Source organism: Lagenorhynchus albirostris, chromosome 1 (assembly GCF_949774975.1).
Source record: "Lagenorhynchus albirostris chromosome 1, mLagAlb1.1, whole genome shotgun sequence".
Classification (NCBI taxonomy): domain Eukaryota; kingdom Metazoa; phylum Chordata; class Mammalia; order Artiodactyla; family Delphinidae; genus Lagenorhynchus; species Lagenorhynchus albirostris.
The window spans coordinates 169,363,190-169,374,082 of record NC_083095.1 but is presented as its reverse complement, the minus strand read 5'-3'; the positions used below and the strand labels follow the sequence as shown (position 1 = coordinate 169,374,082).

At 46.9% G+C, this 10,893-nt stretch overlaps 1 pseudogene; it reads left to right on the top strand.

The window, feature by feature from the left end:
• The first annotated feature begins 7,742 nt into the window (after positions 1-7,742).
• Positions 7,743-10,455, top strand: LOC132528777 (diacylglycerol kinase zeta-like; annotated as a pseudogene).
• The last annotated feature ends 438 nt before the right edge of the window (positions 10,456-10,893 follow it).

Here is a 10,893-nt window from a genome sequence, read left to right as displayed (position 1 = left end):
CTGCCTCTTCCGTGAAGGGCACCTTGTTTCTATAGTTTAATTTGAATTTCCATAGTACTTGACTTGGTAATAGGTCAGATCGATGTGCAAAAATCGGGTAAGAATTAGATATTCACTTTAGGCATATTTGGTCTATAATAAACTGATAATTTCACAAGGAGGAAGAGGAAAAAAAAGTTAAAACACATCACAGTACCAGATGGTCTTCAATGCATGGTCCCTTGTGTTTCTCAAGGTGACAAAATTTTGGTGTAAATTGTGGCATTTATCTATTACACACCTATGTAATCAACGCTGCAGAAGATTAGTACAAACTCCGGTAATTATTGGGGGAGGTGGTTAAAAATCCCACGGGCTGAGGATTTTCCCAAGTGTGCCGCAAGGAACACTAATAAAGAGAGGGTTTCCGTAGACAAGTAATTTGGGTAAATACTCGATCAAATAAAATAAATAGGTTTCTTAACCATTCTTCTCAGAGCCTTTATTATGTGAATGTCATTATCACGTGCACTCAGAGGTGGACCAACGTCCACCATTTTCCCATCTTAGCTGACCGCGGCTTTCTTTTTCAGAGACGATCTCATGGGACTAATGCTCTTCAGATTAATAACAATAACAACATGGGTGACCACATTTGAGTTCTCACTCTGTACCAGGCATTGTGCTAAGCTCTTCACATTGCATCTCGTTTAACCTTTCCAGGGACCCTAGGTCATAGGTCCCATTAAATCACCATTTTACAGAAGAAGAAACAGGCTCAGAGAAGTCAAACAACAAGTCTACAGTCACACAGCTGGCAAGTTGCAGAACCAGAATTCAAGTCATTCTGACTCCAGAATTCATACTCTGAACTCTCTGTTGTATATCTGTCCTCACGAATCAAATGAGGAAGATAACCCCTGTCGCTGCCGATTCTTGCTGAGCTAGGTTGAGAATAACTGCTTTGGGGGAGGAAGGGGGAAGAGAAAAGGAGAGAAGTTGGGGGAGAGGGGCATGATTTGGTTTAGATTAGAATAAAGTGATCAGATAGGTCATTGCTATTATTCTGAGTGTTTTGAGGGAGTGGAAACCTGGACAGGACAATCCATTCCTCATTGACAGGATGGGAAAAAGAACGGGTTTCTGGTTTTGACAGGTATGTACTAAATTCATCCTTTTCCAACAAGGTGCAAAGAAAAACAAGAGACTTGTTTTATTTTTTGCAAATATTTCACATTGCCAAGGTGACCGGAGTAACATCCCAGCCACAGAACTAGTGCAAACCACAGGTAGCCAAGGGAAACCAACGCAGCTCAAAAGGTAGATTCCAAAGTGAAACTAAAAATTTGAAAATTACACTAGATGGGGAGAAGGCTGAATCACAGATAAAAAAGAATGTCATTTTCTTTAAAAAGTGTTTAACTACAAATGAAGCACAAGTTTTTTTATAGGATCCATATTCCTATAGGGCCAGTCCTTCCACTACAAACCCACAAATGAAACAGGTGAAAAAATGGGGGGAAGAAAAAGAAACTGCCTGGTACAATTTTTTTTTTAATAAATTTATTTATTTATTTATTTTTGCTGTGTTGGGTCTTCGTTTCTGTGCAAGGGTTTTCTCTAGTTGTGGCAAGCGGGGACCACTCTTCATTGCGGTGCACAGGCCTCTCATTATCGCGGCCTCTCTTGTTGAGGAGCACAGGCTCCATATGCGCAGGCTCAGTAGTTGTGGCTCATGGGCCTAGTTGCTCCGCGGCATGTGGGATCCTCCCAGACCAGGGCTCGAACCCGTGTCCCCTGCATTGGCAGGCAGATTTTCAACCACTGCGCCCCCAGGGAAGCCCTGGCCTGGTACAATTTAATTGAGTTTCCTGGAGGGACAAGCTGAAACCAACCAACTTTTCCAGACTCTGGGAAGGAATTTGAATCTCACATGCCCAGTGGGGGGAAAAATAAAAAGAGGGAGCAAGTCTTCTTCCACATTTTAAGATCCCTGGGGTTTGGGCTTCCCTGGTGGCACATTGGTTAAGAATCCACCTGTCAATGCAGGGGACATGGGTTCAAGCCCTGGTCCAGGAAGATCCCACATGCCGTGGAGCAACTAAGCCCGTGTGCCACAACTACTGAGCCTGCGTGCTGCAACTACTGAAACCCACGTTCCTAGAGCCCATGCTCCACAACAAGAGAAGACACCACATTGAGAAGCCCGCGCACTGCAACGAAGAGTAGCCCCTGCTCGCCACAACTAGAGAAAGGCCACGCGCAGCAATTAAGACCCAATGCAGCCAAACATAAAATAAATAAATTTATTTTTAAAAAAATCCCTGTGGTTTCTCGAAAGCTTTGGAAGTTTCTTCAGGATGCCAGGAGCATTCAGAAATTTAAAAATCGGGAATTTTCTGGTTCATCAAAAGTTCAGAATCCCTGGCCCAGAAAATAAATTTAGTTAGGATGTCCTTTAAAGGACAGGGATAGACAAAGAAAGAGGAAACCACCCAAGGCCAAAGCCCCCGGGACTCCCTGAGGACCAGAACCTCTCCCCACCCTTCTACTTTCCACCTCCACCCACCCTTTATGGCCCTTTGACGCAGCACAGCTGCCCTTCTGGGCGGCCAGGAAAGGCCCAACTGCTCGAGGCCCCGGAGAGTCATTTGTGGCATGGCAAAGTTTCTCAAAGGGATTTTCTGCCGGCTGATTCTGTGGTCAAAAGCACATTTGACTCTCATCACTGCAGTCCCTGACTTAGTGAGACCAGAGAAAGGCCAAACTTCTTAGCCATTAACGGTCAGGAAAACCAAGAAAAGCTACCTCCAGAGTGACCATTTCCCACAGACAAACTGTCAGCTAGCCATACGTGGCGAACGCAGGCTGGCCAACAGACTGAACTAGAAAGTCTGGTGTGGATCTGGGGGGGAGGGAAGTTGGGGCTTCTAGAAAAACCTGGAATGCTGTATCTGAACTCACATCCATGACAGGACCAATTTGGTGGGGCCCAGGGTGCCTCAGTTCAAATGAGAAATTGAACTCATCTTGAAAGAGGCCTAAACATCCAACTTGTTAAAAACTTTAACTCTGAGTCTAGCCCTCCAAAAGTTCACCCCAGCTGTACCAGTAGCATCAAGAGGGAAAGGCCCCGTTCTGGACCTATATCCCCAAACCTTTGCTGAGACAGAGTAGGAAAGGCTGAAGTTAAATTACAATAACTGAGGGTCTCTTGCTGCTGTGTTTCACCACGTTTACACACAAAACCAGTCATATGTTCAGCTAACAGTCACTGAAGCCTATCTTGGGAAGGATGCCGCGCTGGGTACCAGGAGATAGAAAAGTAAAACGACCACCATTTCTGCCCCTCCCAGAGCTCACGATACAGTCAAAGAGGTAGTAGGCGGAGGTGTTGGAAAGAAAGGGCCTTCAGTGGAAACACGGAACCTGGATGCACAAAACGATTCGCTCATAAATATTGGGTTTTAGGATGCAATAGACCATTTTTTAGAGGTTAGAGATTTTTCCATGCAAGTATTCCAGGATAAAGTAAGCCCAGCGCTGAAACCCTAAGAAGCTCATAATCGGTCAGAAATGTATCTCTTTCTTTCAGACATCAGATGTTTCAGACATCTGATCCAAAAGCCGTGAGGAGATGAGAGAGGGTTCAGCGTGAAGACTCTAGAAATGGACCCAAAAACCTTTGGTGACTTTCTTGAACAGCCCCAAGTCATAATCACTTTCTGAGAAGTGACTTGGTCCCATTTCTGAATCCATAAATTGATGACAAATGACCCCTGGCACCGCCTTCCTCTCTAGGATGTTGAAAGAATTAATGAGATAGTGTCTATAAAATGCTTTGAGCTCATTGGAAGATGTCAAGGAAGCAAAATAAGAAATACTGTTATCACTGAAGCTCTTCTAATCCAGCGAGCTTCAGTGGAGCTTAGAAATACCTCCATTCTCTCTTCAAATCTTTCTCTCCCTAACTTTTAAAGGTTGGTATGACTGATTCATCGAACATGACTGAAAGCAACCAACAAAGTGGAAAAGAAAAGCTTCATGCAAATCCCTCTGTGTTTCTGCACAGGGGGTTAAGCAGAGCAAAGAACACAACCTACTTCCTGTCCTCCCGATAGCTCAGGGCTCTGTCTGGTTATGTGGCTGTAACTTATCCTCACTCATACAAAAATTATTCATTTTCCACTCTGAGTCAGAACCTTCTGGTCTCCAAACCTACTGACAAAAATGCATCCACTCAAGTCATTTTATGTTTGGGATGTTTTTCCCTTAAGCATACATTTTATCTCCTTTGCTCCGTGTCCCTTCAGAAATTACACACTTCATTTGCATCTCATTGATTTGTATATATTTGTATATTGCTCCATTAGAAACATGAATGTTTTTCCCCTTGTGCTGATGAGGTATACTGGATCCTCAATTAATTAAAAGCTCCTTGGTACTTCCCCTTGATCCTGATTTTTGGTTTGTCATCTGCATTTGTCTATTTTATTGTACTCTCAGAATAGCTTCTGTGTCTAGGGAGATGGAGGAGGATGCTGAGACTTGCTGGGAGTGCTTTTTGGAGATGATCCTGGTATCGATCCTAGGGTTATAGTGGGCATCTGGGAGAAGTGGGTTTGCCCTTTACATTATCTCTGTCCATGTTGCAAATTCACACATTTTACATGGGAGGTGAAGACTGCTCCAAGATGGTTTCACAACTTAAAGATGTGGGAAATACCCACATCCCATCGCAAACACTGACCAAATGAACTCTTCAGCTGAGTCAACCGTTCAACAACAACAACAGCAAAAAAGACTAACAAGAAGCCACACAGAAGGAAATATGCTCAAATATTTTACTAAAACACTTCAAAGGAATGAACACGACATCCTTCCAGGCAAAGACATTGCCATTCTCACCTTCCGTGGAGCAGGGACTTCTAGTCTCTCTAGCAACGGTCGTGACCTCCATTAAACCACTCAGGTACTCTTGCACCCTTCAGACCAGACCTAGAATCATACCAGCTCCATACAGTGAATAAGATGGCAATGGTAACTGATCTCATCCCGCTGTAGACCTTCAACAAAAAGAGAAAAATAGTGAGATTGCAGTTTGGCTGAGCCCAATGGCGCTTACGACTCAGGGAGTTTCCTTTTTTCTTTTTTAATCCCCCTCTCCCCAGCACAAACCGTCTCAAGCTCAGACTGGTCCGTTCTCAGTTTGCCCATCATTTCTCAGCCCCAGAGAACATGCCTTTTAACCTTTTCGTCCTGCAAGAACTAGGTCAGGTGCTCTGGAAAGCCTTGCCTGTCCAATCACCCCACAGGGATTGCTTCCTTTTGCTGGAGCATCTCTAGGAGGCATCCCTTATTGGGCACTGAGCATACACGGTTCTCCTACTATGTTTGCCATTTCTTCAGTCAGTCACTCTATATTGAAATGCTTAGCAGACGCCAGGCATGGTGAGGTGCTGGGAACGCAAAGCTACGTACACACAGACGCTGTCTTTGAGTGGCCCACAGTCTGCTGGGGTAAACAGCTTGGTTCTTCAGAGTCTGAAAACTCCTGAGGGCAGAGGTCTCTGTGATTGTTTTTGTTTCCCTCCCAGCAGCTCGCCTGCTCCCTTACTCAGGTAAGAAGCACTCAGTGAAGAAGGGTTGATTCAAATATGCAACCAAAAAATCCAGAAGAGACTTTCCCCAAAACTGATGCATGAAAATGTTTCATTTTCAACTCAAAGTTTCTAACAAATGCCAAGACGTAACCCTCAGAACAAGAGCAATACAGCTCAATTCCTTTAGGCGTTTTCTAATTACCATTTACCTGCTCTCTAATTTAGGAATTCTGGAGGGGATTGGAAGGGGCAGTGGGGTGGGGGGGATGACAGGGCATTTGCATAACAAAATATGTTTACAGTAAGAGACTCCAGTCCCTCAAAATTAAAAAAGAAACCCAAACAAATTTGCAAGGATGAGGGGACAGTTTTTCACCTTCCTCTTACCTCTAGCAAACAGCTCAGTCATTCTGAATGTCTTTAGAGGGTCCCTTTCTTCCACTGGACGGTACATTAGCTAATCACATCATTTATCGCTAACTAAAGACCCAAAAATCACAGAAGAGGGAAGTTGATCCCTGCCCCCAAGACTGTGGAACAAAAGCCATACATTTTCCTGAGGAGACAGCATGGCTCTGCAGCTCTGTCATTCCTTCAGGGACACTGGAATTCACCTCCAGGACAGTCCCAGACAAAGCATGCCTGCCACAGCCAAGTGACCCACCCTGGATGCCTTTGTGTGCAAGCCCCGCCCTCTTCGCCCATTCCTGCCCCTCCCAAGCCCTTCCTGTACCTGCCACACCTCCCACCCAGAACAGCAGAGCACGGGGACCCAAGGCCATATATTTTGACCAGCGTTCCTTCCTTCCAAAGCAGATTTCCATCCGACAGTCTCATCAAGATAAAAAGAATCAGAAAATAAGAGGGGTTGGAGAAAAGGGAAGAGAGGGGATGGGTAGGATCATTTTAATTATGAATTGATAGCATAAAAGTCCTGTGGAGACTCAATATTTGTGAATCGGATTTGGTTCAGAGTAAAATTTGAAAAACATTTTTTTTTTTAATGCATGGTGTGTGTTTTCCTAGAGTTCCTAGAGTGAGTTGGTCTCAGCTGCATTCAACTTCCTGATATGAAACCCAAGACTTATTCTGTGACAACACATCCTGCTGGTCATGGGTTTCACTGTCTATTTCCAGGTAAAAGGAAAGAAAAAGAAGGTGGGGGGAGGAGAAGAAGAAGAAGAAAACGGCATCCATGATGTAATTATTTTCAAGTGGGGTTTTTACAAGCAGTTTAATGTGAAAGCTCATACAAATTAGGAAAGCTTGTTTAGAGTCAGAAGGACCTGTATTTCAATCCAGCTCTGCAAATCACTAGCTGGATGACCAAGCAAACTACTTCGGTATTCTAAACATTAAGATGCGAGGATTAAATACATGTGATCACTGTGATTAAGTAGTGTATATACAATAGTGGAATGCATATAGGGGACTGAGGCAGAATGCCTGGCATTTAATTAGCCCTCAATATGTGGAAAAGAGAGAGAGTGAGAGGAGAGAAGGAGATGAAAAGACATATTAAGCTGTCTCTCTCTCTCCCCCCACTCCACCTCCATGTCTCTCTGTTTACAGCTCTCTCTTTACACACACACACACACACACACACACACACACACACACACACACACACACACAGCCCTAGACCTGAACCTAGACGGACGTCCCACATAATGACTGTTGAATAGATCCGGGCATTCCTGAATCCTAGTCCTTGGTTGATTCTGGAGGAAGAGGGTTATATCAGGACAAAGTTGAGAAAGAGAATTCAGCCCGGAGTGGACTCCCAGAGAATCAGAAATAATTGGACCTTCAGTCCACCCAGAATAATATAGGATGACTTCACAAACCAAGTCATTCCCTTTAACTCTCCTCTAGCCAAGGCAGAACCCAGGACTGGATGTCAAAGTGCTTTTAAAGGGTTTTGCAGAAGAGAGCAGAGAGCCCTTCTCAAATTTCTAATCAATGCAAAAGAGGGAAAGGAGGGACAGACAGGAGCACCAAACTCAAGGCAAGAGAGTCAGGGAAGACTTCGCAGAGACAATGACTCCAGAGATGAATTTTAAAGAAAGAGTAGGAGTACTTTATGCCAAAGCTGGGGCTGCAGGTGGGAGTCGTACTGAAAGTACAGAGTCAAGAGAAAGATCAGAATGAGAGCTCTAGATGCTTCCCAGGGCGGGGGAGGAGAATTTGAATCTCAAAGATGACACCAAAGAGGTAAGCAAGACCAGGCCAGCTTATGAAGTACCAGTTAAGGAGTTTGGATTATTTCCTGAAAGCTATAAGCCTTTAAGCAATGGAATGATAGAATCAAATTTCAGTTTCAGAAACTACACTCTGATGACAGTGTCAAGAGATTGAAGGTGGGAAGTGGGAGGTGAGGGGTGAGATAAACTTGATCTGCAGGCATGAAAATGCCTCATTTTTACTCAGAAACAGTCACATGTGCCACGGCTTCATCCCCTGAATGAGAATAATACAGGTCAATGCCTTTAGGTGTTTTCCAACTATTCTTTACCTGCTTCCTAATTTAGGGATTTTTAAGCGGATAGGGATTAGCAAAATTGTTAACTGAATTCACGTTTGAAATCATGGAGACATTAAGAAAGACTCCTGCTTGGAAAATGAGTGGAACATTGTGCCATTCACGAAGTAAGGATGAGAAGGAAAGAGGATCGGGAAGGAATGGAAGGGAGATGACTTGACCTTCTGAATTTGGGGTCCTGGGGTATCCAGAAGCACAGATACACAGTGGGCAGTTATATATGTTCATCTGGAACTCAGGAGAGGAATCTGAGCTAGAAACAGAGTCGGGACACGTCCGTTCCTGAGGAAAGCTCACCTGGGAAGTGTGTGCAGTGAGAAGACCAAGGTCAGAACCAGACCAACACCAACACGTAAGCATGGTCTGTGCTTCCACAGTAGGAGCAGCCAGAGATGAGAAAAGTAAATAGTGTCAAATGCAAGAGGAGAGTCAAGCAGGTAATGGAAAAAGCCCAGGGGATTTAGTAACTTAGATGACCTCAAGGAAGTTAGTTCAGGGGCACAGTGTGGTTGGATAGCATTCTCCTTCTATTTCACTGTGGCATTTGACTCACTGCTACTTCAACTTACAACTTTTCTGATGGTGTGAAAAGCAGATCAGGAGCTGCTTGGGCCCTATTGCAGAGTGTTTTGACTCAGCAGAGGTAAAAAGTCAACCACTGTCTGTTCAGAAGGTCAGCGGTGGTAACCAGGAGACACATGAGGAGGCGTGGGCTAAAAAGCCTTCAGAAAAACTTTCTGATCATGGCCAGAAATACCCTTCTATTACCCTAGTATAGTTTAGCAAGGAAATAAAAAGGTTCATTTTAGTTAGAATTCCTTAGAATTGCAAAGTTCCATCCAGTGGTTGGGTTTTTTTGTTTGTTTTTTTGCGGTACGCGGGCCTCTCACTGTTGTGGCCTCTCCCGTTGCGGAGCACAGGCTCCGGACGCACAGCCTCAGCGGCCATGGCTCACGGGCCCAGCCACTCCGCGGCATGTAGGGATCCTCCCGGACCGGGGCACGAACCCGTGTCCCCTGCATCGGCAGGCGGACTCTCAACCACTGCGCCACCAGAGAAGCCCCTAATAGTTGGGTTTTAATTGTCTTTCTATTTACTGGGCTCTGCACATCCAAAACCAAGTGAGGCTGTGTATGCTTATTCTTTGCCCAGGTGGGGTCTTTCAGAAGAATTCGGTGCTTCAGACCTGAAACCGCAGGGCGTCGCTTTCCTGAACACACGCGGGTACGGCACAGGCACCATGACTGGGGCCACCCCGGGGGTCCGCACGACTCCGAGCCCTAGTGGCAGAAGGATGGCCGCAGCGAGGTCGATGGCTTCACCGGGGCGTCCCGGGCAGCCCCACAGGTGCGGGCACGCAAGGTTGACGCGGCGCCACGAGGCAGCGGTCGTCACGGCCAAGGCCATCCGGGTGCAGGTGGATGGGACGCCCCGCCAGCTCGCAGCCTAACACGCTCTCAGCTTCCTGTGCAGCCCGGCCACCTGCAGAGCGAAGCTGCCAGTGCCCGGGCAGCTGCTAAGGGATCCAGGCGAGCAGCCAGCACGCACAGCCACGACGCCCAGCTTTACAAGGTGTCGCCCAAGGAGGCCTCCGTGCCACTGGGCAAGGTGGTGGTCCCGGCTGACAGTGACCTAGAGCATCTGCCAGGCCTATATCAAGAGGCTCCAGCAGGAGCCCAGAGGGGCGGGAGTCACATCCCTGATGTGCCTGAACTGGCCCCCAGGTGGGGCTTCCTGGAGACCACCCCTGTCAGCCGCTTCTACACGACCGACCCAGGCCAGGAACCCCTCAACTATGTGACTGAGATCGCATGCAGTGAAATTTATATGCTGGACCCAGAGCTGCTGGGGCCATCGCCCGGCCTGACCTCCCACTCCCCTCTCCCCATCTCACCTTGCTCCCGTGCCTCGGTCACTGCCAGGGTCGCCGCACCTCTGCAGGGGAGCTGCATGAGGCTGCCGAGAGGAAGGGCTTCTGTAAGATCCAGACGCTGCCCCAGGCTGTGGGGACCACCAGTTCCTGCACCCCGTGGTCAGTACCGGCAGCGGGGAAAGGGTCTGCTATGTTCTGGACCACCGCCACCCCCCGCCCCCCTCCTTGATGCTGTGGAGGAAGACGGGGAGACCTGTCTGCACCAGCGGGCGGCCCTGGACTACTGCACCACCTGCCACTACATCCTGGAGATGGGAACCTTCATTATGAAGACAGAGTAGGAGGGCCACATGCCCCCGGCAGGCTGAGAAGTCTCAGGACGCCAAGCTGGCCGCCTACCTAGAAATGGGCAGTGTGACCTGATGATCCAGTCAGAGGACCAGGAGATGGCTGTGTAGCTGTGAGGCCAACACTCGGCAGTAGGGGGGACCAGCCGGATGATGACCACCCCCTCCTGGCCCGCCTTACTGCCGATGTACCAGCCGGAGAGCTACAAGGGGGCCCCTTCCCCAGGGGAGGAGCCGCCAGACCTAGGGCTGGACTCAGGACCTAGAGGGTCTCACCTGGCCCCCTGAGCCCCAGCGTGACCCACAGGCTCACAGGGGAACAGGAAACTGAAGGGGGCTATGGACTTCTGAATACGCAGAGTGTGTAAAAAGGAACAAATTTGTATATGGGATTTCTTGAGATTTCGTAATGAATAAAAAATTAACTGGATGGATTACTTATTGCCAACATAATGACAAATTAGATATGGGAACTAAGGTATATGTCATTTTTTTAAATTGACAAAGTAATTAGTTATGTATCAAATATAAAGGTCACAGAATAAATGT